Source organism: Misgurnus anguillicaudatus, chromosome 23 (genome assembly GCF_027580225.2).
Source record: "Misgurnus anguillicaudatus chromosome 23, ASM2758022v2, whole genome shotgun sequence".
NCBI classification, from domain to species: domain Eukaryota; kingdom Metazoa; phylum Chordata; class Actinopteri; order Cypriniformes; family Cobitidae; genus Misgurnus; species Misgurnus anguillicaudatus.
The window spans coordinates 22,427,478-22,433,460 of NC_073359.2; the positions used below are offsets into that span (position 1 = coordinate 22,427,478).

At 38.0% G+C, this 5,983-nt stretch overlaps 1 long non-coding RNA gene across 1 annotated transcript; it reads right to left on the reverse strand.

Annotated features, from left to right (window-relative positions):
• Positions 1-781: 781 nt before the first annotated feature.
• On the reverse strand, positions 782-5,651 carry LOC141359466 (uncharacterized). Its single transcript, XR_012365921.1, has 3 exons — positions 5,138-5,651; positions 4,494-4,553; positions 782-1,480 (listed from the first exon to the last, which is right to left on the reverse strand). It is a non-coding gene; the product is annotated as an uncharacterized lncRNA (long non-coding RNA).
• Between the last annotated feature and the right edge of the window lie 332 nt (positions 5,652-5,983).

Genomic DNA, 5,983 nt, shown 5'->3' on the forward strand with positions numbered 1-5,983 from the left:
AAGAGTTTGCGTGTACTGTACGACCACCACCGGGTTTTTGAAACCCCACGTACATTGTGCTTGTAGCTCGGTGCATGCACCTACATGAGAATGTAGTATGTAGCCCCAGGTGAAAAATAATTCTATTAAAAATATACTTTTAAAAAGTGTACTATATTTTCTACATTTTGTACTATTTTCGTCAAATCCAAGCATAGTTAAGTGTATTCAATTATGTATTAACTTCAACTTAACACCTATTTGATTACACTTCAAGTGTAAATAGTATGCTAAAATGGAACAACTTCAAGTGCACTAAAATACACTCCTGAAAATCAAGATTTATGAGTAATTAAGCACACTTACAGTACAATTGCATTGTATTGCCATTTTAATAGAAATACACTTAAAAAGCCATTGCAGCACAAATAATAGTTGCGTTTAAGTACATTTTGTGCATACTGCTATCATACTTATAATTAGTATAAACTATGTTAATTTAGTATGCCTTTGTAATATTTCAAGTGCTCTACAAATGCACTTCCTAACAACTTTTAGTGCTTTTAAAGTGTCCCACTATGACAATAATAATGTTTTTAAAGTGAAGTTCAATTACAACCTAAACATCATAAACACGTACTTTCAGTGCAATATTATTATAGTGTATTTTTATATTTTAAGTATATTTAATTTGTACTTTTATCCCCATTTTGTTATACTTAAGCATGAATATTGCTATTACACTACAAGTGTATTATATAAAAATTCAGTTCAAATGCACACAAACAGATTACAAACTGCATTTCAAAAAAGGATCTTTATTATTGACACAAAAGTAACACACAAAACAGATATTGGCAAAATGGGAACCTTAAACAGTCGACTTTCTTTGAAATGCCGGGAAGAGAACAATTGCGAACAACTTGTACTATATGCACATCTAGCTCTGATTTGAACTACTGGAGGCCTTGTAACTGGCATTGTTGCACTTCCTCCGTAGAAGGGCCCGGATCTCTGCCACCTCGATGTTGGGAAATCACTCCCTCACTGCATCTGTAAAACAGGAAAGAGACATTTCAATTTCAATTTTATTTATATAGCGCTTTTCACAATTTGTAGTTGTTTCAAAGCAGCTTTACATTAAAAGAAGCAGGGGAAACATAGAAAAATCGACAGACAATATAAGTAGCAAAATACAGCGGCTATGAATAAACTTTACAAGCGAGCAAATTAATAATGTCTCGTATAAAAGAGGGTGCTAAGTTAAGCCAATGTTGGTTGACTCCCCGAGGTTGAAAAAACCCCTAGGAGAAAAACCTCAGGGAGGAACAAAAAGTCCTAGGAGGAAAAGATATACATATGGGATGTAAACGGATAAGGAGATTTAGAGCGTTCCGTCGGTGGTCAGGCATCGGCTGGGCATCACGTTGAAGGGCAGCCAGTAGATCAGTGGTGTGTTGACCTCCACGGAAGCCGGAACAGGTCTGTTTGTCTCAATGTCCTCGGGTTTGAGGAGGAGACAGGGAGAGAGAAACAAAATCCTATTAGTGTAGGGGCCATTCACATGTAATGCAAGTGTTACACAGTGTTGTGTTTTAATATATGCTCGGTTCCATACAGGCTAGCTATTGCGGCATTAGTAAATTACCCAGACAAGTTATGTGAATGCTATGTTCTGTACAAGGTAACGTTTGCGAGATAAGTATAATTTACTAGACAAAATATGTGAATGCTTTGTTAAAGAAAAAAGTCTTAAAGAATAATTCCGATATTAAACACTTTGAGTCTCACCTCTGGCCCGCCCTGGATGAACTACAGCGATGGCCACTGAAACTTTACCAATGGGTCGTGTCCTGACTTTTTGACTTGTTTAGAAGCGTCTCTTGACTGCTTCAGAATGGAGGCCAAGGGCCACGCACAAACATGCCACCAAAACAACACCTAAAGGAACAGTATGTAGGATTGTGGCCAAAACTGGTACTGCAATCACAAAACTTGTGGCTAAAACTGGTACTGCAATCACACAACTGGTGGCCAATACACAAAATGACAACATAAACATCAGTTGAGGGCTGCAACTCCACTTTTTAAATGACAATATCCTGGCCGGACCACTGTTGTCAGTGATATAAGTATTTGAAATGAAAATGATTTCTTAATGTCTAGTGACATATCAGGGCCATTTTATGATTAATTGATATAAATTTCTTACATACTGTTCCTTTAACGTTCATTTTCAAAACTGTGCTACTCACAGAGTGGTTCGTGGTGTATGTTGATGATTAAAAACAAATATATCAGAGCAATGTATGATTTCAATCCGTGTTATTTGCTATAGTGGATCTATTTTTTCAGACACCTTACAACCACGTATATACTTCCGCTCTATATTTGATTCTGAAGCGTTAGCACACTCCTGACCACTTGATGGCGACAACCACGCTGAACGGAACTTGGTGTCTAGCGTATAGACAGTCAAAATCGAGCTCAACTTCAAACCAAAGGCTGGTCACTGAGCCATCAAATACGGGAAAAATTTGTGCCCCACTCCGAGGGCACAGTTGCTCTGCTCATGCTAGCCTTCTGAGAGAAATAGAGCGAAAAAACTACAACCACATGTAAACAGACCCCTTTTCCATTTCCAGCGGGTGGTATATAAGTGAGCAATGAGTCTTCCAAGAGAAGTCAATGGAATTTTACAAAATGCCAAATAAAACACGACAGAAACTGTATTTCGCTACACTACTTGTTTTTAATCATCAACGAAAACCACAAACCACTCGGTTTTGAAAATGAACGTTAAGTGTTGTTTTAATGACATATCTGTGCATGACCCCTGACCTCCACCCCGAAGCAGTCAAGAGACGCCTCCAAACGAGCCAAAAAATTCAAGACACGACCCACTGTCAAAACTTGTGTGTCCATCACTGCAGTTCATCCAAAACAAACGAGAAATGAGACCCAAAGTGTTAAATGCCAGAATTATCCTTTAATGCAGTGGTTCTCAATCCTGTTCCTGGGGACCCCCTGCTCTGCACATTTTGTATGTATTCCTTATCTAACACACCTGACTCTAATCATCAGCTCATTAGATGAGAGCTCCATGAACTAAGCAAAGTGTGTCAGGTTAGAGAGACACACAAAATGTGCAGAGCAGGGGGTCCCCAGGAACAAGACCGAGAACCACCGCTTTAATGGACCATTTCACCCGTAGAAACATTAATCTTTATTGAAAGTGTCTCATATTTGTAGTGGAAATGTAACATACATTTCGAATTTGGTGCCTATTCGACTGAAAAAGGGGTGTTTGTAGTCTCACCCCCTCAACAAAGATATTGGACTTCCTTCTTTCAATGATGCAAAATGATGATTTTTACATCATTGAAAGAAGAAAGTGCAACACTGAAATCTGTATTTCTCCTGTCTCAGGAAATGATGCACGACCATTCAAAAACATGACTGGGGTTCTAAAGATACTAGGCTTAAAGGAATAGTCTACTCATTTTCAATATTAAAATATGTTATTACCCTAACCAAGAAGAGCTGACACATCCCTCTATCATCTGTGTGCGTGCACGAAAGTGCTGGAGCGCGCTGCGACGCTTCGATAGCATTTAGCTTAGCCCCATTCATTCAACGGTACCACTCAGAGATAAAGTTAGAAGTGACCAAACACATCAACGCTCCCCCTATCCAAGACGAGCAGCTATTTTGGTGGTACAAAATAAAACGCAGCGCTTTTCTAAGCGGATTTAAAAGAGGAACTATATTTCATGGCGCAACAGCACCCCTGGGAGCACTTCAACTCGCCTGAAAAATCCGCTCCCCTTCTCCCTCTCATAATGGGAGAGGGAGGGTGTTACTGCGCCGAGTCGAAGCACTCACAAAAGTGCCGTCCCGCCACACAACATAGCTCCTCCTTTAAATCCTCTTTCAAATCCGCTTAGAAAAGCGCTACGCCCCATCCGGTACCACCAAACTTGCTCGTATAACTACTCGTCTTAAATAGGAAAAACGTTGATGTGTTTGGTCACTTCTAACTTTCTCTAAATGGCACCATTGAATGAATGGGGCCAAGCCAAATGCCATCGAAGCGTCGCAGCGCGCTCCAGCGCTTACGTGCACGCACACAAATGATAGAGGGATGTATCAACAATTCTTAGTTAAGGTAATAACATATTTTAATATGAGTAGACTATTCCTCTAATACAAATGGGTGAAGTGTCCCTTTAGATTTAAAGTGATTGACTGTGTCTGATTCACAGACATCAGTTGGCAAATCATTTCAGAGCTTAGACACTTTTGATATTCTAGGAATAATTAAGAGACCAGAATTTTGCGACCGTAGTGTACGTGTTGGATTGTATTCTGATATTAATTCTCTAAGATACGAAGGTGCTGGGCCATTTAAGGTTTTATAGGTGACTGATAGTATTTTTAATTGTATGCGATATTTGACTGGTAGCCAGCATGACATGGGCATGAATTAAAACAAGATTAATGATTAAACTTACATCATTTTAACACAGAAACCTCTTCAGCATCAGCAAGGTCGACCACATGGTACATGACCTCTGTAAACACAAACATGGATAGACATCATATTAAAAAAAGAAGGCAATCATACAACTTTAAAATATATTTTGACTCCAAGCTTCTTTACAACAGCATCTAACATTAGTTTATCTTAAACTTAAAGTGAAGCTGGCTTAAGTTGGTTACTAAACAGAATAAAGCTATTAAAACAGGCTTGCAAAATAAGCAGCATCTATCAGAACTAAGTTACAGCAATTGAATGAGCTTTTAAACAACAGAAATCGTCTATATCGTTTAAAATAGCAGAAAGAGCCATTTGCTACATTTAGCTGAACATCTCCAACACAAGTAATCTTGCAGTTTTATTTTTAAAGTTTTAAACATCGAATTGATTCGTTTATCAGGCATTTTGCATGTAACTTTGCTCACTGAAAAACCGCATGTTGAACTTACTAACGTTAAGTTACTGTGTACAGTCACAGTCATACTCTTCCTGTTTCCTGTGTGTGCTTTAAATTAAAACACTTCTCGCATAAAGACAAAAATAATCACAGTAAAGAACAAAATAGAAACAAATACGGAACAGATCTGCGCGATGTAGAGGAATGAAAGTCAAACTTACCTCAGCCGTACTGTTTAGCATGAAAACGAAGACCGAGTCAGTAGCGGTTTGAAATAATGCCGTTGATCCTGATTGGTGGGAATGAATGGGTGGGTGCAGGTGCATTCTGGGAATTGAAGTCTTTTGCCCTGGCGTTCTTATGCTGTAGATGTAAATTTGACTACGAGTTCCAAGATGCATTGGATGTTTCAAATGTGTTTTTTTTTTTTCTTCATTATTTTGGATCCTCTGCTGGCACTTTATGTACTTTTTATAATCTGCGTTTCACACTGATTTGTTCTTTATACTTTATCAATAATAAAAATATAAAATACTTTTATAAAATGTATAACGTTTACAAAACATGTTTAGTTGACAAACATGTTGACAGTTATTTTCAGTGATGCTCAGATTTTCTTAAATAAAAAAACCCTTTATCAATTAAATTACATTAGCATAATAATACATGTATTTAGTAAACGCACTTGTAGATATATAATGTTTTTATCCAGTTTTTATGTTATGTGCTGCCTCGAACCTCCCCCCCAGCTTTGAAAACAGAGACAGCACCTCTGTCATGAACCCTTCACACCTCACAACAAGCAATCCTCACATCCAGCTGTGAGGATTCCTGGAAACTTACACCAGTTCCTATATACACACGGTTTCAGGATGTTTCACGAGTTTACTTCTGAGTACGTTTCCAAGCACTCTTCCTCATTGATCTGGCAAACCTAAAGTTTAGCAGTGATTTCCCATCCTTATTTGTCAGGATTCAGCTCTTTTCTTGCAGTTTATACATTTTATTATTCTAACGTATTTTATGAAAGTACTCTGATATGCAACTAAAAATACACTTATTTTAGA